Source organism: Triturus cristatus, chromosome 10, assembly GCF_964204655.1.
Source record: "Triturus cristatus chromosome 10, aTriCri1.1, whole genome shotgun sequence".
Classification (NCBI taxonomy): domain Eukaryota; kingdom Metazoa; phylum Chordata; class Amphibia; order Caudata; family Salamandridae; genus Triturus; species Triturus cristatus.
Window position 1 is genome coordinate 1,077,106,026 of NC_140593.1, and position 27,494 is coordinate 1,077,133,519.

General features: G+C 45.1%; 1 long non-coding RNA gene across 1 annotated transcript in view; it reads right to left on the reverse strand.

Moving 5' to 3' along the window:
- Positions 1-471: 471 nt before the first annotated feature.
- Positions 472-27,494, reverse strand: part of LOC146796590 (uncharacterized) — a 289,472-nt gene continuing 262,449 nt past the window's right edge. The window contains exon 4 of the long non-coding RNA XR_014969939.1: positions 472-563. This is a non-coding gene — a long non-coding RNA (uncharacterized LOC146796590). The remainder of the gene's footprint in view (positions 564-27,494) is intronic.

Consider the following 27,494-nt stretch of genomic DNA (forward strand, 5'->3'; position numbering starts at 1 on the left):
CTACCAAAGATCTGATATGGAAGACAAGAATACAATGCCTCTTGATAAGTTTGCTCATGTTGAACTTTTCTTGGAATTGATGACCCCTTTACTGAAGATGGAAAAGAAGAATACAGAGAGAGAATTAGATAAATGAACTGAGCTCTTTCTTGTAAATGTTTGATGATTTGGGCAAATTTATACCTGTATATGTATTCCTAGACATTTGAGTGTCTTATGTTTTCAGGCTCTGCTTGGTATTCAGCAGCTCGTCAGACATCACACTTGCAGGATTCTCTTTATTCGTTTCCAGGTTGTCTTATATCCATACCCCGATCCAGTTTATCTGTTTGGTCGTCTTCTGCTTTTAGCGCTTTTGTTTGTGAAAGCGGCACTTTGAGAGCAGGATCATCCTTATCCTCAGCATTGCTCATCGTGAGGATTGTGCACCTTGGATGGAGAGCCTCAGCCAAGGGAGAAGTGGTGAGAGGATGTGATATTAAAGATGGATCAAACATAAATGATACTATGGTTGATGGTGTTCATCGAGACGGCTATGCCTTTGCTTTACCTTAATCTTCTCCCTATTGAAAAGAGAGAAGTTCAGTATAAGTATTTGTATTGTGCTGTACAGTTCCAACATGATCACTGAGGACACATGTAATGGTAGACGGTCTGTAGCTGGACTTTTAAATCATTCATAACATGTTAGCAGACCATCTCCCTAATGCAGTCAGTCTCATGCCTTTATTCCAGTTTGTTTCTGTAAACAGGCCCCAGGTGTTGAACACCCCAGTAACATTTCCCAGTGTAAAATGTCTCTTTTTGATCCATGTAAAGAGAGAAAAGAAAACCAACAGTCGTATAGTGGAAACGCTGGAAAAAATCAGAAATCCACTTTCTTGGTTGTGGGTGGTTCTGTAATCTGGAAGAGCGCCAGTGGCGGCTGAAAAGTACAGTGATTGGAGGGGCAGGAACATGGGTTAAAACATAAAAAATGTATTAAAATAAATAAATAAAAAGGTACTTACCATGCTTTCAGGAGATACGTTCTCCTTGCTCCGCTCGTTGTCTTCTCTGGACGACACGTCCAGCTGGGCTTAACCAATCCTGGCGCTGCTCTAATGGTGTTGAAAGAAGTGCCGGGATTGGAGGGAGTTGCCTCTCTTGATGCTCCCGAGGAGAATGGAGGCTTAAATAGGCTCTCAACCCAGCTGTCTGAGACAGCCTGGTTGAGAGGTTTATAGTGCGCATGTCAGGCTGGATAGATTTGTCAGTTATTTGGATTGAGAAGGATAGTGGAGGGATTGAAGAGAGAAAAAGGTTTGTATTTATATAGCGCTTGCTACCCCTGTAGAGGTGTTGAAGTGCTTTTTCGGTGAGTAGCACGCTACTCTGGAACCCATGAAGGATTAGTGGTGAATTAGTATAGTGAAATATGGAAGTAATTAGCTTCACATTTGCAGTTCGTTAGGAAATAGAATTGGGAATGTGTCAGGTTCTCAGGTAAGAGATTAAAACAGAACTCGCTCCTGGCCTGGGCCATTCTTGCCAGTGGGACAGAGGTTTGTTAACATCCGGAGGTCATGTTATATGCAAACACGTTTTGCAAATACAAATAGCCACAGTGCTTGGGCCAAGGCGATACTTCCCAGCCTTGGTCTAATGGGAAGGTAGCCCCCTCTTTCCAAAAATGGTGGATGCCTGGGGTCCTTCCACCCTGACTAGTGTGCCCTGTTTGTTATGTTCACGGTGACCTTCAAATAAAATATGATATTGCGCATAACAGAGAGTAGGTGAAACGGAGATCTGACGAAATAAGGCTCTTCCTTGAGCCCCTCATTTTCCAGAAACACAACAGCCTTAATTATCACCACGTATACCAAATTTATCACAAGCGAACGCTTCACACTAGATCGCCTCTCAGTTCCCATCCATACCCACAATAACCTCACGCCAAATCCCACCAAGAAACAACGCTCAACAATAAAACAAGGACAAACAAGAAACCTGTGCTTAACTGAGTCCCAAGCAACCCACCCAGCCAGAGGATCCCTACTTATTGATTTGCAGTTTTGTATAGCTCAAACTCGACCCAAAGGTATTGGAGCGCTTTACATGAGCACCAGTTACATTACACAAGGACACAATCATTTTTGGTGGGCACGGAGAGATTAAGTGATTTGCCCAGAATCACAGAATGTTGAGCCGGTGCTGAGGCTTGAACCTGGCTCCCCAGCTCCAAAGTCGGCGGCTCTGGCCGTGAGGCCACATCCTCTCCCCTATAGCAAGAGGCTGAATGCTCCTTGCTGGAGATTACAATTAATCATTGTAGAAGATTCTACCTTTGCCAGAACAACTCGCATTCGAGGATACTTAAAGAATAGAAGGGAGACGGCTGCCAAAAACTAGGATATGTCACTGAATACTCAGGGAAATTACTGAAATACAGTGACCAGAAATTTTAAAATAAACGCACGCTTCCTCATTGATGAAAGGAAAGTGTGTAACCCAGTGAAAATTGGAACTAATAAGGATTATAATCGGAAGTAACTACCGGTACATCCATCTCCTGGAGTTTTCCTACCACAGTGAGATTTATTATTTGTGGCTAAGACAACATACCTTAAAGAGAACCCAACTGTCTTTTATAAATAAAAGCTTGTCCTGAAGAAGGTGGTGCAGAAGACAAATTCACCGAAACGCCGCGTCAACACTTTTGCTTTTACTATACTTGTATGAACATTGTTTGGATTCACGGTTTTAAAAAAAAAAATGTGTTTGGGATTTTGATAAAATGTGAAATGTTTATTAAGAGTTATTCATGTGCACAGATTCACAGATAAAATCAGTGTATCAATATTGTGGTTTTTAAATAAGTGTAAATACGAGGAATGACAAAGGAGGCCTTTTACATCTTAGTATAAGATTGAGTGATGAAAACATTTAATGAAATATTTATTTGGAATATTGACATTGAGTCTGTGGCTCTGTATATAAATATTAATTATTGTGATTGTATTACATGAATATACAAGGAACATATTTTTAATAAAGGAGGAGACCTCTTTTGCTAAAAACAGGTTTTATGTATTTTAAGTATGTATGCATGAGTGTGATAATAGAAGAACAATAGGGGTGTTCCACAAAATTGATTGAATCAGCACAAGGGGTACAATAGCTTTTTTTTGGAAGCTTCTACCAGGACACTGGCTCGAGAAGGCACACTGAGGGAAGTGCACCCCTGGTATTGCTTACTTGCACCCTGAACACAACGGCTGCAGCAGGAGGGGCCTCTCTGGCGGGCTCCCCCGGCGTCCCGTCCACGAGGTTGCGCTCATGGTTTTCTCATAGGCTAAATACCGAGCCTTGCTCGTCGCTGTGTCTGTAACTTCTGTAAGCGCATGGGCGACACAACCTTCCCAGGCCATTGAGAGCAGCTGCTGGCACCGACATGCACACCGCTATCATGGATCCAATCGACTGCGAGGATCCTTTGCCCTCTGTTGAGTAGACTGGAATGCGAATAGTAAATTTCACCCCTCCTAAGTCAAACACTTTCTCTACTGTTTTGCTGTTTGGAGTGGGAATAGTAAATGTAACCCCTCCAGAGTTCTACACTTTCCCTACTGTTGTGAAGACTAGAGTGTGAATAGTAAATTTTACCCCTCCAAAGACCAACACTTTCTATACTGTTTTGCTGTTCAGAGTAGAAATAGTATATTTCATCCATCTGAAATCCAACACGTTCCCTACTGTTGCAGAGAATGGAGTGGGAATAGTAAATCAAACTCCTCTGAAGTCCAACACTTTCCCTTTTATTGGGACAACTGGAGAAGGAAGAGTTAATCTAACCCTTCTGAAGCCAAACACTTTTCCTACCGTTGTATAAGTGGGAATAGTCTGTATAATATTCTTAGACTCCAGTAGTTTTCATAGCTTCATAGTGGTTAAACAGATTTCATACCATTGATTGTTTTATATTTTTATGTTTTATATCATTTGTTTTTATTTATGTTGTGTTTTTCTGATTGAATTGTTTATATTAGTATGGTTTTATTGCGTATGTATGTTTATATACGTGTGTATATATGTATGTATATATATATAGAAAAATATGAATACAATATTTAACATTAATTTATGAATGTTTGAAATGTATTAGTACAAATATATCTACACATATATTTTCATATAATTAAATTTAAAATACAAAATTTAATATACCCAAATGTAAAATACATATATTATTTATGTTACACTACATGTTTAAAAAACATACAAACACATATGTGTTTGTGTATTGATAGCAGTATATACTTTATAGTATTAAATATTAGTGGAATATATTTAATTTACATTGTTACATTTATATAATAAAATATTTATTATTTACTACTTTAACCTCTATTTATATTATAAAATGGATAGTTTTGTCAATTTTTGAATGATATTGGTGTCAACAATTTTTTTTCTGATATTTTCGTACTTACCATTATAAGTATAAGAGCACGATATTGTTGTAAACGATATTTTTGACACACTATTTAGTCTTTAGCATTATTTTCTGAGTCAGCACTTTTTTTGCTGTGCATCTTGGTCTCCTGATCCAAGGCTGCTCAGCAGTTCATCCGCCTTTCACATGTGCTACAGTTTCTTGAGTTATGGCTTGTTCGAGAAGCAGCGGTGCACTAATAAGAAGACCTGTTTGTTAATGCACTTATTTTAAGTGTGAGCACTCTTCAGGAGTGCATCCCTGTTTCCAGAGGTCGCACCATCTGATAATGCACTCTTATTTCTTCATCTTTGACTACTTCTTGCTCATTTGCTTTTCTCAGCCCTGGCTACTCACTTCCTGCTTCCTTTCTTTGCAGATGCTTTTTGTGTGCCTTGTTTGTATATCTGCAATCGATGTTTTTGCCTATAGCCTTCCCTCTTTATTGCTAAGCACTATTCTCTCTTGCTCCTTTTCTTTTTGGCTATGTATGAGGTTATCCTTGCATCTGTCTGCTACAGCCTTCCAGGTGTTTGTGTGATCTCCAGAATGTGTGGGCACATCTGCCTCCTTGGGTGTTTTTTCTTGTTCTCTACGCTTATAATCTTTAGTTTCGTACCATTCGTAAAGTGTACAGTTCCACAAAACCTGCCTTGGGCATGTGTCCTTTCGGTGAGTAGTCAGGATCTGTAACAGCACTTACGAATGAGGCACTTATGCAGCTTCAGTTTGACTGTGCAATACAATACATGCAGGGCGGGGAGTCCTGTATCCCTCCGAGCGTCCTTGCACTAGTATTGCCATCTTGACTCCCTGCACTCGTACTCAGAGTGTTGAGTGGATTTTTGGGTGCATGTTCCAGATAAGCACCGATTCCCCGATTGCTTCCTCATGAAGTATTTCCTCGCTTCAAACCCTATGTGTGTCCTTTGAACACGATCACTTGCCATTAGCATCTTCCTAGTCACAGACACATTCACCAGAATGAGTGCATGAGTGTCTCAGTGGGTGTGTGAGTCACCAGAGACATAATGTATAGTATCAGCCCAACAGTTGCAATACCAGTCTTTGTTACCGTATAACTTGTAACATCCAGGTATGTGATCTAGGTCCTTTGTGTTAGCGAGGGCCTTACTAACTGAAGCTGACTCAGTGATGGATTCCTGCTCTGCCAACAGAACTTCTGGAAATTGCTAAATGTTTGTCGTTCACAAGTATCCAAGGAGTTAAACGGGTTGTACACGATTGATTGATGAGCATGCAGACCTCATTAGTGCTAATGCCATTTAAAATAACATTACATTTAATCAAACTGAACAGAAGAGTGGTATAATGTAATCTAGTCCACTAAGTTACATACAAATGCAAGGGAATGCCTAATAAATTTGCCTGCAGATATACAACGGAGAGCCCACCTCCTCCTGAGCAAGGCCGGTGACCGGCTCAGTTGAAAAAGGTTTAGGAGTGGACAGAAAGAACCTCACAAAACTTGCCTCGGTAGGTTCCAATAAAGTTGACATTTCCTAACCAATGCAGGCTATTATGTAGATATTCCCGAGACAGTCCTGTTGTTAGAGTTTAAGCACATTATGACCCCCTTCAATTCGCAGGACCCAAGATGTACGGTCTTCTCTGATTGGCTGCCCCCGCAACCCCTGAAGTGTCTTTTCCCTCCAATTTCTTCACCAGCTCTCTTGTTAGTTTCATGGTAGGGTGCTTGGTTGATTTTGAGGGAGTTCATATGTCTGCCGCCAGTGACCCCAATTATAATTTTGCTTACATGTGTGAAATCAGGGCCTCCTACACATCTAGGTGTTTTGCATTTCCAGCTCCTTCTTAGCCTCATTCATAATTCAAGGTTTCACCGCTGGCCCAGGAGTATGATTCCCAGAGAGGGAAGATGAAGCAAACAACAAACCAGAATTGACAACTAAAAGGCAATAATAGAGAGCAACGTGAAGACCCACACAACAAGACACAAGGCACGACCCCCTCCAGTTTCCTTAATAGTAAAGGGAATAGTAATACAAAAGACAGGCGTATTACCTACGCTGGATACACTCCATGTGCCCCACTCCCCATCCAAAGTAACTCATGGACTCACTACCCTACTCTTAGATTGTTCTCCTGCACCCCTTTTGTGATATGCGGGGCTAGAAATCTCAAACATTGCTGATGGGCAAGCGAAAAGGTGTTCGGGTGCCAGAATTTTAAACCATCCTGGACGAACTCTGAAAATAGCACATATGTGCGTAGCCAGGCTTCCCAACCATGGTGCTAGAAGTAGGAGTGCCGTGATGCACCCACAAATTGTCTACTGGGAATTTTGAAGATAAAGAGCAGGAGATAGGTTCTTTAAAATGTTTTTCTTGTAGAATCTGATTACGACTTTATCAGTCCTCCGCTGTCACCGCCGTGCCGGCAGGAGGACTGCCAAGACCATGGTCAGACAGCCCGGCGGATTATGATTGTAATCCAGGTCGGGTGGGCAGAGCGGGGGCGGTTTCACAGAAGTGGTCTGTTAGGCTCATAGCCTAACATGCAGACTGCCACCATGAGAGCGCCAATTGCACAATCCTGCATTGTGTGGAATGCACCTAGTTATGCATGCCACACTGTGCAGGAAAGGGGGTGCATTTTCAGGGGGGCACATCATATGCCTCCTGCATGCACCCCCAAGCCCAGAGGCAGCAGCGGTCACTTAGTTGCCTCTCAGGCCACCCTTTTCACGGTGTGCTCACCGACATGAAAAGAGCAGTGGAAAGGCAACTACGAAAATGCTTGGCTTTGCCCCTGCCGCACCACCAGCATATTCCTGCCTCTAACTGTTGCGCCAACCCTGCGGGATCCTGGATCACTGGCAAACTGAGTAGGAGTGTGGCAGTCAAACTGCCATAGGACTAATACTACGAGCGAGCCTGCAGTGTGGCCGTGGTTGGACCGCCACCGTATCAGCAGTCCTACGGAGCGCTGTACTCCTAATCAGACCCTTGGTGTTTGTCCAAGGGCAGCTGAAGGGTAAGTATTATCAACAAGCATTGGCATAGCCAATGGGTCTCGCTTTTGGGACCTTATAAGTATTTAGTTATGGAGCACAATATCCTTGGTGCAACAACATTAACTGTTGCATGGTTAAACACTTAAAAAGGTCCCAAAGGCGAGACCTATTGGCTATGCCAATGCTTGTTTATTTGTATGTTCAATTAATACTCAATAAACAGATTTCAAACCCCCAAAAATGACTAAAGGCTATATACGTGTGGTCACCATTGGGATGTTCAAATTAACTGCGACGCTTGCAAGGACATGGCGGTAAAAACATAATGGCAATACTAGTGGTGACTTTGAGGGGGAAAAAACGTACCGCCTTCAAGGAGATAGAGTTCTTATGTCAGTCCATTTTCTCTTATGATGGCTGTTTTCGCAGAGAGCTCTCTTGTGGTTATTCTGTCCTATCGTTGAGAACAAGTTCTAGAAGCTCAGACATCGTGCAATGGCCCTTCTGGGTCTCTGCTGGAATGGTAGTAATTATCAAGGGCATCTCCAGGGGAGATGGTGCTGGATCAGTAAAAGGTTCCATAATATTTTAATATATTTAACACCTAGAGTTTGCCCAAAGACATTTCCAGTAGGGCTATTGGTGTGTAACATTGGCTCGTTAGGACTCACTAAGACTCAGGGGTCTTATTAATTTCATGTCACACAAGTACGAGTCAAATGAAAGCGAAAGAAGGAGCAGTACATGGCTGGGGGCTTCCATATCCTTCACGAAACATGTACTCCATGACTTCAGGAACTGGGCGCCACGAGGCAATCTTAAGGACAAATACAGTGGCGAGCTGTTAGGCAAATACTGTGATTATCTGCTGGCAAAATACTGCGACAGGCAAAAGGACAAAACTGTGGTAAACTATTAGCAAATACTGGGGTAAACTGCCTAACAAAGACTTTGGTAAGCTGCTGGGGAAATGCACTTGCCAACTAGTAGGCAAATACTGCTCACATAAGTTGGGGAAATAATTTGCCCACTCTGATGCAGAAACCCTCTGTGACGCTGCTGGGAAATGAACGTGGTCGTGTGCTGGGCAAACACCACGACAATCCTGAGTGCAAAACAAAGACGCAGCGAAGAAAGAAATGAAAACAACGAAAGAAATTGCCACGTCATTGCTGCTTGGTCTTGTTTCTAAAAGCATCTGTGGTTGTGGTTGGAAGGTTATCCCTGCTAATGACGAGGCAGCGACTGGGAACTCCTCTTCACTTTACGGCCAGAACTGTACATAAAAACAGACAAGATAAGATCTGTAACGCCACTTTACACTTGACCAGCTGAGATTACAAGTCACAAAGCGAGTGCCGCGTCCCAGCAAAAAGTCAAATTCAGGGGAGATTGGGGAGAGAATGGCAGCGAAGTTTTGTGCTCCGGCTGCAAGCGTCTCTCTCTCCATGCGAGGGGCATAGCTGCTAGAGGCAAGCTGGTGAGCAGCCAGGTCCCGGCTGCCAGCAAAAATTCTGTCGCTTCCTTTGAACATCTGAATGCGCGTGAGAGAGAGAGGGGGGGAGCAGGAGGTGAGCCCGGGAGTGGTGCGTACATGTGCATGCAGTCTGCTCTTTTTGGAAGCACAGCACTCATGCTTGTGGCGCGCCCCCTGCTCGCTCCTGCAAGCTGGATGCCGCCACAAGCACAAGTGTGTGCTTCCAAAAAGAGCAGAGTGACGGCTAAAGGTCCTCCTATGCAGCACATGCGCGCTGCGTAGGCGAGACCTAAAAAAGAGGACAACTACTTTAAGGCACCCGCTTATACTGTTATCGTGCATTTTTATGTTGATGCAAAGTTGAATCTTTCTTATAGCTTGAACCTAAGTTACAAACTTTTTCCAGGATCCAGGACTGGGTAAAAAAGAAGAAGCTATGAAGCAGGTACTCAGTTACCATACATGTGAAAACTATTTTCTATCTTCAATCATGCAGATCATTTTGTTTCTTCCTAATAAATTAACTTTAAACCAATCATTTAGTCTCATTGCCTCTTAATGCAGAGGTGTGCTGGGAACACATTATAATTAGGGTCAAAATACAAAGATGCATTCATTTTAATCTGTGTGATGCACATATTTCATTTTAATTCTAAAATGCACCACACCAGAGTGGCTTCATAGCACTGAACAGGGAGAACTGCTAAAGAGAGTACTGCCAAGGAGATTTAAAAGCTTGCTCATGATCAGAATAAAGCAGTCGGTGAGTGCACCTCTGAAAGCAAAATGATGACACAAAGGTCTGATCCTCAAAGGAATAACATTCCAGAGTTTGTACCTGGGCTTACTTAAAAAAGACAAAAATATATCAACCATGCACACTAAGCACGGCCAGCATAAGAGAGAGTTGTCACGCGGTTCTGTCTCTTAGTAGCAGAAGCAGTGATCTACTGCAGAACATTGAGTCATGGGCAGCAGCACTATTAGTTTTAGATTTTGAAAGTGTACTTTTTATCAGAACTTTCAGACAAATTAAGTTTTTTTTATTCCTTAGTGAAGCCAAATACAATCTTGATGTAGTGGATCAGCTTTTAGAATAGGAATCCAGCCCTCCTTCCTTTGTCCATGTGGTATCCCCACACAAGTTGTCCCTCTAGACATTGCACCCTCATGAACAAGCCTTAGTGAAATGGGCAGCACCAAGAAACTTGGCAACCTTGTATCAATCATCCAGGCCTTGCCAGGGACACCACACTTTAGTAATTTGTTGTGGACATCCCCTTGCCTTATAGAGGAGTTCTTCGACCCGCATGCACCAGTCCATATTGGATACCCACGTTATTAGCGTCAGGACACGTCTTCCCCTATCATCGTATTCTGTGTCTGCTGGGCACCACCAAAGCTGTGTTACTTATATGGTGCGAGTATCAGTTCAGGGTCAGTACCCCATATTCTCAGGATAATCACCTGGTGAGTAATGTCTATTGAATCACCTATGGTAGATGACAGTCTACGCAGTACGCTGCCTAGAATTCCCGAACCCTCTGAGATTCCTAGATGGTGGGAAGTAGCATGCCCCTTTTATCACATCCTCACAAACATTTGTTGGTGGCTATGGCATGGTTCCTGACCATAGCAAATAGCATGGTCCTGGTGTAGAAGCTTTTGGAAACAATTTCAAGCTGAATCAGTTGGAGTCAGGCTCGAATCGCTACTCTGAAAGACCACAACCGGGGCGCAGCTTGCCTATATTCCACAGTCTGCCCAGGTTGCCTATATTCCACAGTCTGCCCAGGTCACGCTCTATTTCTCTTTCAGAGCAAGTAAAGTGGCGGGCTGGCTGTTGATAAGTAGGGTAGTATAGATTTGGGATAGGGCATGTTGATTTCAGAGAGGCGCCCCAGGACCCTGTTTTACAACAGACTCTCTTCCGCCATGTCCTGAGGTAGGGCAATACAGCTTAACAGAATAAATCCAATCTGTAGGTACCACAGAAATGGTCTCCACACCAATTTGTATTGTTCCTGTAGTTCCAAAAAGTCCAGCCTCCTCTCTGTGGTCCATACATCTCCCAATTTGGGGATGCCAAATGTATCCTATTTCTAGTAGCCTTCTACCCTTCACAGGCCCGCCAGAGCTTCTGTATTCCATAATGGGGTCTCTAGTGTTAGTTTTCCTTTCCATCCCAACTTTTGGAGTGCCTTTCTCCATGTTTTAATCACCATCGCTGTTGGGAGATCTATAAGATTTCCCATACTATAGAGTTGCCTGACATAGTCGCACTGGTCCATAGCCAATCTATGAGGAATCAAGAACGGTTCCCGCTGATCTGCAAATGACCAGTCACTGACTATCAACAACTGGGTCATCGAATAGTACAGGCATAGGCCCAGAAGAGTAATTCACCCTTCCGAAGGCTTTCTGGTCTGGGTGGACAGGACTATTCTCAGCATCTCCCTGTTCCACGGTATAAAACGAGTCTCAGCCTTCACAGACAAAGAATTGCTCTGGGACCTTGAAGAGTGTTTTCTGCAGGGCATGGAGAAACGTGGGCAGATATAATCATAGAGAGCTGCCCTCCACAACACTGATGGGAACAGCCATTTTTCCACATCCCTTTTATAGTCTGCCAATATTCGTCCCAAATTCCAGTTGTGGAACAGTTTCTGGTTAATAGTCACATAGACCACTATGTAGGTGAAACCCCTCTCCAATATGCAATTCTTGATCAAAATCACATTGCCTCTTAAACGTACAATCATTCCCCTACCCACATTGGAACAATTCTCATACCTTTGAGCATAAACCTTTTTATTCTTATAAATTGCAGAATTTGGAGAAAAAAACCCACATCTAAATAGACAGTGGTCTAGTAATGCAGCATATATAAAACATTATAGATTAAGTCGAACCTATGATCTTATAAATGTATGCATCTTCATGGAACTAGCAGAATTAGGTTGTATAATAACTACTAGTATTATTAAGATCAGTTGTTTAAAAATGGCAGGTGACTAGTAATGGGATAATGGACTATATGACAGTACATCGCATGCCATTACAACGCGGTTGTAACAATGCTAGTGCTGTTACAATGTGTTACTATTACAACACACACTTACCACACATGCCATTAAAACACAAAGGCATAGACTTGGTAAAAGTGGTTAATTATATATATATATATATATATATATATATATATATATCTATTACCTACTAGCAGTCGCCAGTAGGTAGTTATAGTTAGGACCAATTTTCCATAGGTAATCCGCAACAGTTTATTTGGAATAACGTTGGCGCCGATTGACGAATCTTCGCGAAATTTTCCAAACTTTTGGACAGCTCCGGTCCGCTCCTATCCTGAAAATTTCACGGTGATTCGTTAAGCGGGGGCTGAGAAAAAAGGGGGGTCCCAAAACGCGTTTTCCCAATAGGACCCGTTGACGCAACTAGAGCCCGAACTGCTGAACGGAATTACACCAAATTTGGCAAAGAGGTAGTCCTCAGTTCAGGCTCGTGCCTTTTGCTAAAATGGTGTAAATCCGTTCAGTAGTTCCTGAGAAAATTAGAGTTAAAAAGATAGATATATCTGGGCGGAGCCTAACCACACATCTCATCGTGAGATCTGATTGGCTGTCAGTACTTCATCCAAGAAGTGTTGGCAGCCATCTTGGGACCAATATACATGATAGCACCTCATTAAAACGCATTGCAGTTAATAGAAGGTTTTAAGACTTTAGTTACATTATAAATCATTTGTTGATGGTACCATACTCATTTTAGGAATTGTGGTGTGTTCTAAGGTGATTTTACCATGTGAAAAAGCCTTCTGCTGTGATATCATGAATCATGCTTGAGAGAAAACTATTTTCTCATGCTTTTACCACAGAGGTTTGGAAGGTGATCTATGAGCTAAACTGAGAGCATATTTTCTGTAAATTCACATTATCTTTCTCAGTCATGTGAGAATGAAGTCTGACATTCTCAGTAAAACATGTACATCCAACAAGGGCATGGACCGTCAGCTGATTCCTTTGTGTTCTACTGCAGCTTCCCAGAGTGTTCTAAAGAACAACTAGAGCGCTAACAGTCCTACTTATGACAAACGTATTACACACCTGAAGCAATCTTGATTGGAATAAAGTGGTAACACTTAAAACATTTAATTTAAAAAGGAACAAAATGAGGGTGTTCATTTTGCCATAGAAATTATGATTAATGCTGAAGAAAGAAAAATTAGGGCACATTTTGAGTGACTTCTCAAATCCTCTTCGATTTCATTAAAACATTCTGATATGCAGACTGAAACATGCACTTTTAATACCAGCAGCAGACTTCCGTGGTGAGCAGTAGCTTTACTACAGTGATATAATGAGCAACTAGAGTGCTAACATTCAGAATTTATGGCAAATGTGTGACATATCTGAATACCTTCTTGATGGAATCAAAGTAAAAAACTGAAAGCATTTCCTACTGAGGAGACTGCAGTAAAAGAGGAAATTAGGAAACTTCATAACAAATAAATCTCCCAAGATGGCCACCAGAGACAAAAGAGCCGAAATGCAGCACAAATATCACCCAGATGTAGCCCACATGTAGCCCAATGACAGAAGTGTGCAAAACACTTATTTTTTGTGTATTTGCAGTTTTATATAGTGCAGACTTGTCAGGTATTGGAGTGCTTTACATGAGCATTGGTTACATCACACAAGAACAAATTCATTTTGGTTGGAGACATGGGGAGATTAAGTGATTTGATCAGAATCACAGAATGTTGAGCTGAAGCAGAAACTCCAACCTGGTTCCCCAGTTGCAAAGTCTGCAGCTCTGGAAGTAACACCACATCCTCTCCCCTAAGTGCAACATTTAATCAAGTGGTCAACTGGATAAAAAAAACATAAAAGATTACAAACAATTTAAAAGTTCTTTGTCGCTATTTGAAAACTCAGAAAATATGTCCTCATTTTAGTTTTTTAGAGCACTAACCATAATTTTGATGCAAATAAGACCCTCTCATATATGTAATTTCTAAAGGAAATGCTCTAGGTATTACAGTTTTGATTACATCAAGATGACGTCAGGTGTTCAACACTTTTGTAATAAATATAGAATGTTAGCAATCTAGTTGTTCATTGGGATACTGTTGAGAGGCAGAGGCCAGGGGCACGGACTCTGAAAATTGAAGGCAGGTAGGAGAGTGCAGAGGCAACAATTTGACCACACTGGGCAGGCAGGAAGGGCAGTGGCAGCACAACAGACTATGGAGGGCAGTGGAAAGGGGGGCTGGGGCAACAAACCAACAATACAGGACTGGCAAGAGAGACTGTGGCACTATAATAGACCATTGTGGGCAGAAGGAAGAGGCAGTGGTAGTACAACCATACATGCCAACAGACCTATTTCAGCCAGGAAGCGTCCAATGTTTTTAAGCTCAAATGGGCTTTATTTGATCGGTCTCCTGTCTACAATCTCCTCTTTTTCAATGTAACTCAAAGCGGAAAATCAATACCCCAGTTGTTTTCAAAATCTCCCTCTTACCAAGTTCAAAATGTTCGAAAGTATCGTACATTGGATCATGGTAGGCAGGAGGAATTTGGGTAGGGACATGGACTCGGATAACAGAGGACAGGAGGGACATGGAGCGGTGCACCAAACTGACCCTACAGGGCAGGCATCAGGGTTTGCAGCAGCACAATACACCACACAGGGCATGCGGGATGGGAGTGCAGCACAACAATCCATAGAAAGCAATAGGGAGGGGACAGGGACATGCACATGGACAACAGAGAACAGAGGGGAAAAAGACAATGGTAGCTAGCTGACCATAATGGACAGACAGGAGAGAAAGCTGCAGCATAACAGACCATAAAGGGCAGGAGGGATGGATCAGGGGCATTACAATGGAACAGACAAGCCAGGAGGGAGGGAATAGGGGTCTGCACATGGAAACAGAGGGCTGGGGGCAAGGGGGCAGGGCAGGAGCAGCAAGATCACCATGGAGGTCAGGCAGGATGGGCACTAGAAACAAGATATACCATGGAAAGCAACAGTGAGACTGATGGCATACACACAGGCCATGGAGGGAAGGTGGGAGGGGGTCAGGGGCAGCTAGCTGACCACACAGGGAAGGTGGGAGGGGCCTTGGCAGCACAGAAAACCATGCATGGCAAGCGGGAGGGTTAGTGGCAGCACAATGGCTATGATGGGCAAGAAGGAGGGTGCAGGGGCATGCACAAAGGACCATGGAGGATAGAAGGGAGGGTCAGGACCTGGGCACAGACAAGAGAGTTCAGGGGAAGGGGCCTCACAACAGACCGCGCAGGGCAGGCAGGAGGAGCAGTTGCAGCACAACAGACCAGGGAGGGCAGAAGGGTGTGGCAGTAAAATGGACCATGGAGGACAGGAGGAAGGAGATAGGGGCATGGCATGTGGACAGGCAGGGTGGAGGTGGCAGGGACAGGTTAGTCATCTGACAATGCTAGGCAGGTGGGAGGGGAGTGGCAGCTCAACAGAACACTCAGAGTAGATAGGAGTGGCAGGTCCATGGAACATGTTGGGCAAAAAAGATGGAGCGGGGGCATGCACAAATACATCGGAGAGCAGGGGGAAGGAGAATAGGGGCAGCAAGCTAAGCACAGAGGCCAAGCAGGAGGTCAATGATGGGCCATAGAATTGGGCAATGGAGGGCAGGAGGAGTGGACTGGTACATCATGCTAAATGGAGGGCAGTGGCAGCACATCAGACCATGCATGGCAGGAGGGAGGAGGCTAGTCCATGGATTCAGACAACAGAGGATAGGGAGGAGGTGGATGGGGCAGCAAGCTAACTGTTCAGAGAAGGTGGGTATTAGGAACTTTATTGTTTTTAAAATGTGTGTCTGTGCGAACTACTTAAAATATGAACAAGTATGCAGCATAATCTCACTTTTATTCAGGAAGAAGAGGACGTTTGTGACTGACTCCGGGCTCACTTGGCAGAAACACCCCCTGACCCTCCACCCCCCATCGCAAAATGTAATGCCCGTGAAAAAGGTAGGTGGACGCAGTGTTATATAGAACATAGTCCTCAGAGCATGATTGAAAATGAAAACTAGATATAGTATATGGTATAAACTATGCACCAAAAATTGTGATAAAAGATGAACCGGGGCGTGAAATAAAATATGCAATACATTGTGCGCAATGACCGATTCATTGGAGAGCGCGAGATAGCACAGGCACTAGCGCGTGCTATGCGATATGCGCCTTGGAGTGTAATATGCACAGGGCAGTGTTGTGTAACCTAACTAGTCTCTAAAGTTGTATTCTAAAATATGTGCTGGGGAGTGTAACGTTGCATATGCACTGTGACAAAGATATGGATCCCAGATTGTAATATGTATGGCATAGCGCTGTGCGTTATAACATAGGCGTCGAGGAAGGCACGTTAGATGGGGCAATATAACCCGTGCGAAGGCAAGTGTGGCATGACATTCACGGGGTGGTGTTACAGTGCACATGGGCTAGAGAGTGTCATAGCATACGCACTAGCTGGTGGAATACAACACAGGTGTGAGGCACTCGGCGGGCACTGGTGGGTGTAACACAGCATTGGGCTCAGCCCCGAGCACGCTGTGACTCTCAAGTGAGGTTCGTCTCCTTTCCAGAGAGTAAAATAAAAAGTATTACACATCCGGCGGTGGATGTGTGTTTTATTAACCGTGAGGGGGGGTTTCTTGCATAGTTTGGTCGAATTTTTGTCGAATCCCCTTTGAATGGCTTGGTGTGCGTGTGTATTAAATGTGCCAGTCAATAGCTACCCCTGTTTGTATAAATAAACAACAAGGGTGTCTACTTGGAGAGTACCCACCGGCGGGGGCGCCGGGATTAGGCACGGTAGGGCATCAGACACGTCAGAGCTTCACTAGCGGTGTAAATACATTCCACGTGGATTCATTGTATGCATAGTCGCCTTTTAATGAATATCACACAAACCGTCATGGTGATAGGTACATACGGTTTGTCCAGCATGTCCTAGGTGTTTCTATAAATATATTTTAAAACAAAATAATAAAAAAAACAAAAGGCCGGCCCCGGGGGATGGGGTCCCCGGGGCCATAAGTGGCCTGAGGAGGGGGGCAACACAGCCCCCTCCTAAAGAATAATAAAAAAAAAAAAAGGCCATGACCCGGGGTTTGGGGTCCCCGGGCCGATTAAGGCCTTGGGAGGGGGGGCCACGCGGCCCCCTTCCAAATTTTTTTTTTTCAACAAAAAAAATTAGGGTTCAGGCCCTGGGGGATGGGGTCCCCAGGGCCAATAAATTAGAAAAAATAAAATAAATAAAAGACCGGCATCGCGCCGGAGGCCACGCCCCCTCCTTGCAGCACTCTGCAAACGCGCCCCCTGGCCAGTTGTAAGTTGGGGAATTAATTCCCCTTCAATACTGAGGGTCCCTGAGGGCCAACTAGCCAACAGGTATCTCCAGTATGCACCAGGGAGCTGCGTTGCAGACAGGTGTTCTGAGGCCACACCCCTTTTTTACACCTCTATGCAACGCAGCTCTGTGGCGCTTACTGGAGGTACCTAGTGGTCTAGTTTGACCCTAGGGACCCTTAGGATTCAAGGGGACTTAATCTCTCAACTTAGAACGGCCACAGGGCGCGTTCACACAGTGGTGAAGGGAGGGTAAGGGGCCTGAGGTGACGTGTGCAAACACGCCCTGTGGCGCATTTTAAGTTGGGGAAATAATTCCCTTTCAAAGAGGGACCCTGGGGGCCAACTAGCCCACCAGGTGCTTCCAGTAAGCGCCACTGCTCTGCATTGCAGAGAGGTGGTGCAGGCCGTGCCCCTTTTTACACCTCTCCGCAATGGCGCTTACTGGATGTACCTAGTGGGCTATTTTGCCCCTAGGGACCCTCAGGATTCAAGGGGACCTAATTTCCCAACTTAAAACGGCCACAGGGCGTTTACACAGTAGGGAGGGGACGGGGCATGAGGTGACGTGTGCAAACACGCCCTATGGCGCGTTTTAAGTTGGGGAAATAATTCGCCTTCAATCCTGAGGGCCCTTGGGGGCTAACTAGCCCAACGGGTGCTTCCAGTAAGCGCCACTGAACTGCGTTGCAGAAAGGTGGTCTAGGCCGTGCCCCTTTTTACATCTCTCTGCAACGCAGCTCTGTGGTGCTTACTGGAGGTACCTACTGAGCTAGTTGGACCCTAGGGACCCTCAGGATTCAAGGGGACCTAATCTCCCAATTTAAAACGGCCACAGAGGTAGTATTAATCCCCTGCTCTATTATATACTAGGGTCTTACAGAGGAGGTCATGCTAATCACAGGGGGACCCAAACTCATAGTGTTCCCTAGTGTATGTAGGTGCTTTCACTGTATTCTGAGTGTCTTTTAACATAGCACTGGCTCTAGGACTAGTTAGTCAGACTCAGTTACCACCAGTATCCGTCTGAAAAAGTTGAGGGAACAGGATGATTTTGCAACAAGGCTTCTTTCTGCTCTTCTGTTTGTTCTTTCTGCACGTTATCCTTCTTCCTGCACTTTTTTGTCTTTGAGGACTTCTGTTGCTTCTTTCTGCATTTCTTTTTTTTCTTTGTGCGTTTTTCTTCTTTCTTCACATGTCCTATCTCTGTAGGCATAGTTAGAAATTAGCATTTAAAAACCTTTGAAATTCACTGAAAAAACCATAGGTTTCAGGGGTGTTATAGTTAGCTGGACTTTTCACTCGCACAAAACCATTGAAATTCCCCCGTTATAGTTAGTTCAGCTAACTATAACTCGCGCGCCCGCAATGCACTGCTGATGACGTCACATATTACATCACTCATGACATGGTCAGTGACATCACTCATGACATCACTGATGACATCTCAAATGACATCACTGATGACATCACTGATGACATCATCCTTGTGATAGAGTGGCAGACCTCCTCTCCCCCTAATATAACCTTTGATACACACATTCAAAAATAGAAACTAAAATTTTCAAAACAATGGCCATACCAATACCAGTTACAACAACCTATTCAGTAATTCTAAGATCCACATACACATCCACTCATTCACCAATAGTCCTAAACAGTCACTCATACATGTACTCATCATATGTACTCATCATATGTACTCATACACCTATACATCCTGTTACACTCATCCATAGAGTTACTCACACACACAGTCACTCATGCTAATAAAGAATCAAACATCCATTTACTTGCATATACAGTTATACACACACACCACCACACTTACTTCTACAGAAACTTACACATACTTGGGGCCTCATGTAGGTAGCCAAATACCGGTCGGTAACGGCCGATATTCGGTAAATATGCCGTTACCGACCGGTATTCAGACAAGTGAGATGTAGGAGTCCAAAAACCACTTTTCGGTAAATATGAGGCGGTAAATACCGATTCATATTTACCGAATTCCAAAATACCGAATCAGATTTACCGAATACATAATTAACGATTCGGTAAACATGAAGTGGTAAATATGAAGTGGTAAAAATTAAAATGACATGTAGGAGCACTCGGTAATTAAGAAATCCAGGAAAATCGGTAAATAAGAGTCGGTAATTAACACGGATTGAAAGCAGGTGGTAACCATCAACAGTGCAGATAAGCAATCCCAAAATGCAACAGCGTGGACAACATGGCCGCTATGTACGTCATTGCAAGGCGCCTACGTCTACAGGCAGCAGGACTGAGGGTGTGGCGACGGGAGGAACAAATCTACAGACAGCGCATCACACTATTCCAGCTGACTGATGCAGAGATACATGAGAGGTACAGGCTACACCCCGAAACCATCATGGACTTAATCAGGGACCTACACCCACTCCTGGACCATCCAATAAGAAGGGCGCACGCCATACCCCCACATGTGCAGGTGCTCTGCAGCCTACATCTGTTGGCATCCGGCAGTTATCAGGTGGTGATAGCTGCGGTGGGTGGGGTATCCCAGAGTTGCCTGTCACGTTTCTTCAGGAAGTTCCTGGATGCCATGATGCAGAGAATGCACCACTACATAAGCTTCCCAAACACACAGGCTGCACTGCAGAAAACAAAAACAGACTTTTATCACATGGCACAGATCCCCCATGTCATCGGCTGTATTGATGGTACACACATCCCAATCTGTCCACCAGCTGACACAGAGCACATCTACAGGAACAGGAAGTCCACCCACTCCATCAATGTGCAGGTGATCTGTGATGCAGGGAACATCATCACAGATATTGTTGCAAAGTATCCTGGGAGCACCCACGACTCTTACATCTTCCAGAATAGTGGGATCTACACACGACTGAGTGCCGGAGAATTCGGAGAGGGATACCTGCTAGGTAAGTAACAGTGACGCCCCTTGAAACCTGCAAATCATAGTGTATAGAGGCATGTCACTGATGGTTCCCTTTTACTCATCCAGGCGACAGTGCATATGCATGCCGTTCATTCATCCTCACTCCCTACCTACACCCAGCAACCCAGAGTGAGAGACGATACAACGTGGCACACAAAACAACACGCAATGTGGTGGAGCGCACGTTTGGACTACTGAAGAGCAGGTTCCGCTGCCTGCACAAGAGCGGAGGCGCACGCCAGTACAAACCCATCACCTGCTGCAAGATCATTGCCACTTGTGCAATGCTGCACAACCTTGCCACGAAAAAAGGTACAGATGTGGAACTAACATATTTTGAGGACAACGAGGATGAGTCAGGCCAGCCAGAGGGCAACGCAGCTAGAGTGCCAACTGCAATCGATGGGAGAGAGAGACGGGCAGAGATCACATGCAACTATTTCTGAGTAAGTGAGGGGACACAGCGAGTTGTGAGAAGTCATGACGTAGTTTTAATGTGGCACCACGCCATGAACACATGAACAGGCCAATCTGGCAATATACCATCTATACAAGGAGTATGTCCAGGGTTACGTCACCCAATGGGAAGTGGCTAAGCAGGGCTACATCAATGTTTGCGCATACGCGCTGCAGTGGTGGATTGCACGGCCTGTGCATCCTCACTAGAGCCAACCCCAAGCCGCCTGCTGCTCCTGCGTGCTTCTGGGACGGGGGGTGTGATGCTGCTGCTGGTGTCGATGCTCTCCGCAGCATCCCCTGCAGCAGTTGCCGACGCCTGACTAGTCAATAGCACCCCTAGTGCACTTGTCACCTGCACCATCCCCCGAGACAGGTCGCTGCAGCACTGTGTTAGGCCCTCCTGCATCGTCACAGAGCGCCGGCACAGTAGAGAAGTCGCAGTTGCCAGACGGTTGAGTGCCCTGCTGGTAGTGTCCCTTCTCTGGCGTTCCCGGCGCCGTGCGTCGATGTCAGCATCTAATTTGCTGCACAACTGCTGGATTGACTGGGACATGTCCCGAATGCCCGCAGCCATGCCGCTAATGTTATTGTCCATGTTGACTAATGTTGTCTTCATCACCCGCATGTGCCTCTGGACTGACATGACTGCCTTGGATTGCAGGCGCTGTTGTTTCAACATTTGGCCCTCGAGCCCCAAGAAGACACCATGGCCGTCAGTGGGTGCTGGTGGACTCTGGACACGCGACCTGCGGCGCCCTCTTGCTCCCGTCTGTGCTGCCTGTGAGGTGTGGGGCACAGTGGCATGGCTCCCTTCCTGGGGCCCGGTGCGGTCTTCTGGGCCCATGCTGTCGTCTGACGAGGTGTCTAAGGCTCGTAGCCTGGCTGCTGGACGCCTCCTCATTCTCACACCTGCAAGCGGAGATGTGGCCGGTGATTCGAACATGAGTGGCGATGCTGGCTCTGGTTGTGGTGATGCTGGCTCTCGGTGAGGTGATGCTGGCTCTGGGTGCGGCGAGGCTGGCTGTGTTGGTGGTGCGGCTGCCAGTGGGCCTGCTCCCTGGTCTGAACTTGTGCTGGCTAGAGGTGATATTTGTGGCCGGTGTGCCGTCTCTCCTGCAGCATGCCCTGTCCTGCATGATGTCACATCTGTGGACAGAAATACAACATTGGCTCAGTGTCCCCGAAGGGCTGCATTGCAAGCGTCACAATAAATCATTTCACATTCCAATATGTCCTCTGTCTCCTTGTGCCTCGAGTGCGTGACATGCCTTGTTGCCCTGTAACATTTACGTCATGGTTAGTGTTGCCCTGACTACATCTCCCGGAATGCATTGCCTGTCTGCACTGACACGTGTGGACTGCAGTGTGATTCTCGTTTCACATTGGGGGATGTGGGATAGGGGTAGGGGGGGCTACATTGCTGTGCTTTCGTCTTACCTTGGTGTGTTGCGGCTCTGGCAGAGCTGTCGGCGTCCCCAAGACCCACGACGCTCTCCTGCTCGATTGTGGCCGCCACCAGCTCCTCCAGTTCAGTGAGGGCAGGTGCCCTGTTGGTTCCACCTCCGGTCTGGCTGGCCTCCTCCTCCGGTCTGGCTGGCCTCCTTCTGGATGTCGCCCATCTTCCTCTTGGTTACAATCCTCAGGTCATACCAGCGCTTTTTGAGGACCTCAATGTCCCTGTGGGTCACTCCCACAGCATTGACCTGCGCCTGGATGGCCAGCCATATGTTGCGCTTTTCAGCCTCAGGCACTTGCAGGGATTGCCTTCCAAACAGCTTCTGGTGCTGCTTCACCACCTCCTCCACCAGCACCTGGAGTTCCTTGGGGCTAAATTTCAGCTTCCTCCTCCTTTCCCCTCCGTCTCTGTGTTCTCTGGCTGGACATGCTGTTCGTTTACCCGCTCGCACATGCAACGGCTCCCTGCCTCTCCTCTGCACTCCAAGCCTCTCCAGGGTCGGCTAATTATGTACACCTGCCTGGGTGTGTCCACTTCGGCTAATTATGTACACCTGCCTGGGTGTGGGCACGTCCTGGTTGGGTGGGCTGTCGTTGCACAGGATTAGCTGTTTCGTCAAGTCATGTGATTTTATTTACCGAATCCGTACATACCGATTCGGTATTTTCCGATTCGGTAAATACCACCTCGGTATTTTCCGATTCGGTAAATACCACCTCGGTATTTTCCGATTCGGTAAATACCACCTCGGTATTTTCCGATTCGGTGAATTCCGATTCGTGATTACCGAATGTTACCGAATCGGTAACTGTTACCGAATTTTTACCTACATATAACTTACCGATTCTAATTTACCGATTCGGTACGGCTCGGTATTTAAGAACCGGTAAAATTTATTTACCTACATGAGGCCCTTAGTCTTTTAAACAATCACTAATAGAAACACATACTTATTCATACAGGAACTCTTCCAATCTCTCACTCTCACATATACTCACTTACATACACCAATAGTCACATATACTAGTTTAAAACATATGTAGTTACTCATTAAGACACTATTGAGACAGTCATTCACTCACTAACACCCATGCACACACTCATCCACCCATACAGTCCTGCACACATGCTATCTTCAACACATACAAACAGTAAGTCACTCATTCATGCACCTATGCACTACGTAATACCCCCACCGAACCATACAGACACTCAGACTGATACTCAAAAAACCAACTAATAACCTATATAGACACTCATGTAGCTACTCACCAACCCATGCAGCGACTTATACACAAAGTGAGAGACTGATACAGATATTTACACATTTAAACATTACTCACTAAGCCATGTAAGATACACTTAATCAGTCAGTTATACAATAAATTTTTCAAAAACAAATCATCCATTTAGACACTTATATACCCATTTATTCTTCCATCGACCTTGAGATATACATATATAAAACATATGTATTTCCAGAAACACACACATTCACTGGATGATGTCATCAGTGATGTCATTTGAGATGTCATCAGTGATGTCATGAGTGATGTCACTGACCATGTCATGAGTGATGTCACTGACCATGTCATGAGTGATGTAATATGTGACGTCATCAGCAGTGCATTGTGGGAGCGCGAGTTATAGTTAGCTGAACTAACTATAACGGGGGAATTTCAATGGTTTTGTACGAGTGAAAAGTCCAGCTAACTATAACGCCCCTGAAACCTATGGTTTATTCAGTGAATATATATATGTGTGTTTTTAATACCACTTAAAGCCCCCAAATTGCCATTAGTACCCCAATAAAAGGCCTCCTAAAATTACCCTTCCCACCCCAATACCCCCCAAACCCCAAAATTACCCTTCCCAACTCAAAGCCCATACCCACACTGAATCCTAAAATTACCCTTAATACCCCAAAACCCATACCCACCCAAAACCCTAAAATTACCCTTAGCACCCCAAATCCCAAACTCCCCCTGAACCTTAAAATTAACCTTAGCACCCCAAAACCCATACTGAACCATAAAATGACCCTTGACTGCAAAACCCACCCTGAACCCCCAAAATTACACTTTGCACCCCAAAACCCATACCCACCCTGAACCGTAAAATTACCATTGGCAACCCAAAACCCAAACCCACCCTGAACCCTAAAATTACCCATACACCACAAAACATTTTACCCACCATAAACCCTGAAAATACTCTTGGCACTCCCAAACCCACCCTGAACCCTAAAATTGCATTTTGCACCCCAAAACCCAACCCCCCAATTTAACCTTAAAATTACCCCCAAGCCCCATACCCACCCTGAAACTTAAAATTACCCTTGGCACCCCCAAACCCACCATGAACCCTTAAATTACTCCTACATCCCAAAACTGAGCCCTAAAATTACACCTGCACCCCAAAACCCATACCCACCCTGAACCCTAAAACTACCCTGTGCATCACGAAACCCATACCAGCACAGAACCATAAAATTACCCTAGACATCCCAAAACCCAAACCCATCCTAAACCCTAAAATTACTCTTAGCACCCCAAAACCCATACCCACCCTGAAACCTAAAATTACCCTTAGCCCCCCAAACCAACTTTGAACCCTAAAATTACCCTAAACTCCCCCCCCAAAACCCAAATCCACCCTAAAATTACCCTGGGCACCCCAAAACCACCCTGAACCCTAAAATTACCCTAGGCACCCCAAAAGCCGAACCCTAAAATTACCCTGGGCACCCCAAAATGCAAATCCACCCTGAACGCTAAAATCACCCTAGACACCCCGATAACCATACCCACTATGAACCCTAAAGTTACTCCTACACTCCAAAACCCACCCTAAAATTACTCTTACACCCCCCTGAACCCTAAAATTACCTTGGGCACCGCGAAACCACCCTGAACTCTAAAATTACCCTAGACACCCCAAAACCCATTCCCACCCTGTACTCTAAAATTACCCTTTGCACCCCAAACCCATTATGAACCCTAAAATTACTCCTACACCCCTGAACCCTAAAATTACCTTGGGCACCCCAAAACCACCATGAACCCTAAAATTACCCTTGGCACCCCAAATCCACCTTAAAATTGTTCTTCGCACCCCAAAACCCATACCGACCCTGAATCCTAAAATTACCCTTAACCCCAAGCCTGAACCCTAAAATTACCCTAGACACCCCAAAACCCATACCCACCCTAAAACGTAAAATTATCCTTGGCAACCTAAAACTCAAATCCACCCTGAACTCAAAAATTATCCTGGGCACCACAAATCAAACCCACCCTGATCCCTGAAATTACTACCCCCAAAACCCATACCCACTGCGTACCCTCAAATGACCCTTTGCACCCCAAACCCTAAAATTACCCTGACACCCCATAACCCAGACCCACCCTGAACCCTAAAATTACTTTTAGCACCCCAACACCCATACACATCCTGAAACCTAAAATTACCCTTAGCACCCTAAACAAATCCTGAACCCTAAAGTTACCCTAGACACCCCAAAACCTAAATTCACCCAGAACCCTAAAATTACCCTTTGTACCCCAAAACCCATACCCACCCTGTAACCTAAAATTACTCTTACACCCCAAAACCAAACCCCACCCTGAACTTAGCACCTGAAGCGTAAAATTACCCTAGACACCCCAAAACCACCCTTAACACAAACTACGCTTTGCACCCCAAAAACCATACCCACCCTGAATCCCAAAATTACCCTTAGCACCACAAACCAACCCTGAACCCTAAAATTACCCCAGACACCCAAAACCCATACCCACCCTAAAACTTAAAATTACCATTGGCACCCGAAAACCCAAATCCACCCTTAACCCTAAAATTACCCATACACCCCATACCCTAAAATGACTCCTATACCGCCAAACCCCATATCCACCCAGAACCATAAAATTACCCTTGGCACCCCAAAACTCAAACCCATCCTAAAATTACCACTACACCCCAAACCCACCCTGAACACTAAAATGGTCCTTAGCACCTCAAAAACCAAACCCATCCTGAACCCTAAAATTACTGCTACACCCCAAACCCACCCTGAACCCTAAAATTACCCCTACATTTCAAAATTCATACCCACCCTGAACCCTAAAATTACCCTTGGCACCCCAAAACCCAAATCCACGCTCATCCCTAAAATTACTCCTACCCCCAAAACCCATACCCACTGTGTACCCTCAAATTACCCTTCACACAAAATCCAAATCCACCCTAAACCTTAAAATTACCCCTACACCCCAAAACCCATACCAACCCTGAACCCATACCAACCCTGAACCCTTAAATTACCCTAGCCTCCTAAAACCCATACCCATCCTAAAACTTAAAATTACCCTTGGCACCCCAAATCCACCTTAAACCCTAAAAATATCCTGGGCACCACAAAACCCAAACCCACCCTGAACCCTAACATTACTGCTACCCCCTCAAAACCCATACCCACCCTGAACCCTAAAATTACCCATGGCACCCCAAAACCCAAACCCACCATGAACCCTAAATTTACTAATACAACCGAAAACCCATCCCCACCCTGAACCCTAAAATTACCCCTAGCACCACCAAACCAACCCTAAAATTACCCTACACACCGCAAACCCATACCTATCTTAAAACGTAAACTTACCCTTGGCTCCTAAAATCCACCATAAAACTTAAAATTACCATTGGCACCCTAAATCCATCCTGAAACCAAAATCGCCCTGTGCCCCACAAACCCAATCCCACTCTGAACCCTAAAATTACCACTACACCCCCCAAACCACCGTTAACCCTAAAATTACCATTGGAACCCCAAAATTACCCCTACACCCCAAAACCCAAACCCACCCTAAACTCACCTTATACTTACATGTAAAACAAATATGCCTTTGACATGCATGCCTTTACAACGAAATTTGTTGTAAAGGCATGCGAGGTAAAGGCATGTGCGTTCTGTCATGCGTTGTAATCGCTGTTTCCCGGGATAACGATTCACCCCATTTTATGCCTCCCTCTTTATGGGATGGTACAAGAGGGAGTAAACAACAAGAATGGATCTTTTATTTGCGCTCTACATCGACCCCTTGATCAGGCAAATCTATAGTAACCATGCAATCCAGCCGATTAAGCTACCGGGAGGGGAGACAAAGATTTTGGCATATGCCGATGACTTGGCTATTGCTACCTCAGAACCTAGTGGTGCTCTTGTAGAGATCGAGAAGGAGGCTAAGAGATTTGGCCAATTTTCTGGGTA